General features: G+C 34.5%; 1 protein-coding gene across 4 annotated transcripts in view; it reads left to right on the top strand.

Moving 5' to 3' along the window:
- The window catches only part of ZFR (zinc finger RNA binding protein), an 85861-nt gene that overhangs the window by 1444 nt on the left and 80841 nt on the right, over positions 1-3576 (top strand). The gene's annotated exons all lie outside the window — the stretch shown is intronic.

Here is a 3576-nt window from a genome sequence, read left to right as displayed (position 1 = left end):
TTTTTTTTTTTTTTTTTTTTTTTTTTTTTTTTTTTTTTTTTTGTGGTCGTTGTTGCTTTTGAGTCAGTCTGAGACATTGTGTTCTGATTCAGGCCATAAACCTACAGGGCTCCTAAGCGACCAGCTTTTTATAGAAAGAGATATATTAGATATGTGTGTTAACTATTTGGTTAAACCCAGGGAATTTTTTTATCTCCTTAACTTCAGGTGTTAGGTTGTGTAATGCAAAGGGCATCACTGGGAATCAGAAGACCTGGCTTCCATGTCTTTTTTCCTCTTGATTTTATGTCGTTGGGGGCATCACTTGTTTGGGCTTTCATTTTCCTCATCTGTAAAATGAGATATTCGTCTGTCTTCTTGAGTAAAAGCTTGTAATTCTGAAAAGGTTGCTATATTTCATGGAATTCTAAGATACCGCTTATGTATGCTTTATTTTATATATCACCAAAGATAGTTGTTGCCAATTAAATTATACAGTGCTTAAGACCCCATTGGTTTTAAAAGATGTTAAAATGTGTAAATGTACATTTTATTTAAAAAATTGGTATTAAATTTTTATAATTGTTGAATTCCTTTTTTTTTTTTTAATGTTTGTTTATATTTGAGAGAGTATGCCCGAGGTGGGTAGGGGCAGAGGGAGATGGAGACAGAATCCAAAGCAGGCTGCAGGCTCTGAGCTGTCAGCGCAGAGCTGGAATCCCGGCACTTGAACTCCACAAGCCCTGAGATAATGACTTGAACCAAAGTCGGACACTTAACCGACTGAGCCACTCAGGTGCCCCTGTTAATCGTTGAATTTCTTAAACGCATGTGGCAATTTTTACAAATCTGTTTTATCTTGAGACATTCCAGAAAATATTGGGGGGCAAGATCTTGGGGCTTTTCAAACACTAGCAAATTCTTCGCTACTAACAAAGCATCAGTTACTTTGATAAAAATCTTTTAGAGCTAATAATTTTCATGGAGAGAGGGGAAGAAAACCATTTTCTTTTCCTGGAAAACAAGCTAGCTAATCAGCATCTGTGCCATAAATCCTGTGCTACCAAGTACTATGTGTTCTAGACAAAGCTGTATTTAACCATTAAAAATTTTACTTGTTTCTCACAGTATTTTTGTTGTTACTATGGGCAGAGTGATAGATTTTGGGATTATTTGCTGAAAATAGAATGGGTTCTTTGGCAGTTTTGAAATAATTGTTTTCTAGTCCAGACCTACAGATAGAAACGGGGGAGGAGGGGTGCCTAGGTGGCTCAGTCTGTTAAGCATCCCACTTTGGCTCAAGTAATGATCTCACAGTTCATGGGTTCAAGCCCTGCATTGGTCTCTGCTGACAGAGCCTGGAACCTGCTTCAGATTCTGGGTCTCCCCCTCTCTCTCTGCCCTTCCCCCACTCACACTCTGTCTCCCAAAAATAAAATGTTTAAAAAAAAATGGGAGAGGAAATGCTAACTTAAAGATGCTTAACCTTTTTTTTTTTTTTTTAAAGTTCATTTATATTTTGAGAGGTGGGGGAAAGGAGGGGCAGGGAGAGAGGAGAGAGAGAATCCCAAGCAGGCTCTGCACTGTCAGCACAGAGTTCCGATGTAGGGCTCTATCCCACCATCTATGAGATCATGACTTGAGACAAAAACAAGGGTTGGATGTCTAACCCTACTGAGCCACCCAGGCGCCCCACTTAATCATTTTTTTGATAAAAATAGTTGTATGTATGTGTTTTATCCCAGTATAGAAAAGTAATACAGAATTTCTGTATCTACTTTTTCTATTGGCTTTGAATCTCAAGTTTCAGTAAACTGTAACAACCATCCAAATTACTAAATTTTATCTATATGTCTAATAAGGAAATACTAGTCTTTTAACTATACTTATTTATGCATATGCCAGCAAAACTAATTGTTAATATGTTCTGTCCTTGTATATAGATATAGTACATGGCAAATTGTTTGCTTTTATGGAAAGAAATCAGGCCCAATAATGCTAATCCTGCAGCTCAAGGAAGATAAATAGCATTAATAATAAAAGCATATACAAAAAATGCAGTGATGATGCTTATTTTTCTTCCTGTCTAGAAATCACTATACTGTAACTTGTAGACATGGAAGACCAAGGGCTTACTTTCCAAGTTTTTGTTGTTAGTTTTTGTTTTTTATTTTAATTTAAAGGATGCAAACTTGGAAATTTTAAGCATTTACTTGTGGATAATGTGTTGAATCAAATACAAATAACTCATTGAATACGAGTAACAAAGTAACCTAAGTCTACATTTCATTCTAGTTCTTAGTTTTCTTGGTTATAGCTGTCTGTGTAAGGCTGTAAGTCCTACTTCTCACTGCTAACTTCTAAATAAACTAAGTTTTTTATTTGTATAATGCATATTAAATATTTTCATGATAAGCACTCAGTCCTTGTGCTACATGTTCCATCAGCTACTGTTTTTCTTTTTGTATTTTTTTAAGGCAAGTAAATAAACCTATGCCTATTAGCCACTGTTGCAGACAAAATCTTTTCATTTTTTTGACCTTTTTTCCTCCTTAGAAATGAAGAAATCAAAATACTTTTAAGTATTAGTTTATGTGTTTATATGTATGTGTTTCTGGTAGTATTAATTTGTGGGGCACAGGATGAAGCAGATAAGAAGTATGGTGAGAAAATAGGATGGCTTCATGGCAGAAAGGGGGGCACTTGGTTGGGTAGGTAACCTACTTTAGTAGAGCTAGCCTTTTTTGTTTGAGAAGAAAGACTTTCAGATAAATTTAATTTTGCAATCTTGGAAAAAGTATTTCAACAGTTATGAAGACTTAAGTGTAGCAAAGAATGTGGGGAAAGATAGTTCTCAATAGAAAAAAAAGTTTTCTGATAGTTACATAGGCTCAAAATCAATTTTTTAATTCATTCATTGGCAGTGATAGAGAAGTTCTCATAGTTTTTACTTTTTGAAAGGGGTTGTGGCATATACAGATACATGTATATGTAATAAATGTGTAAAATAATATATATTATGTGTATTATATATATAATAAAATAGTAATATAATCCCATTATATTTTACTATTAATAGGACAAACATTTCTTTGAGAGTTTTAAATAGCCAATTTCCCTTATTTATTTATAATTTTTTTTATTTTAATATTTATTTTTGAGAGAGAGAGAGAAAGAGCGAGCATGAACAGGGAAGGGGCAGAGAGAGGGAGACCTAGAATCTGAAGCAGACTTCAGGCTCTGAGCTGTCAGCACGGAGCCCTTACAGGGGGCTGGAACTCACAAACCTGAGCCAAAATTAGAGTGTGACTGACTGAGCCACTTAGGCGCCCCTCCCTTTATTATTTAGACAAGCCTTGGACATACAAGTTCCTTGTCCTCTTTCTATCTAATCAAGCTATTTGTTACCTGGATAACCTAAATCTTTAGCTTTTGCTTAAACTAATTTTCTTTGTCCTATATATAATTCATAATGTATCACTGAATAATTTAAAGTTAGCTATTTGAAAAAATCATTTGGTAACTTTCTTTTTTACCCTTTTTTTTTTTTTAATTTTTTTTTCAACGTTTTTATTTATTTTTGGGACAGAGAGAGAC

Source organism: Herpailurus yagouaroundi, unplaced genomic scaffold (assembly GCF_014898765.1).
Source record: "Herpailurus yagouaroundi ecotype Mexico unplaced genomic scaffold, PumYag 29, whole genome shotgun sequence".
Lineage (NCBI taxonomy): Eukaryota > Metazoa > Chordata > Mammalia > Carnivora > Felidae > Herpailurus > Herpailurus yagouaroundi.
This window is presented reverse-complemented; position numbering and strand designations above follow the sequence as displayed.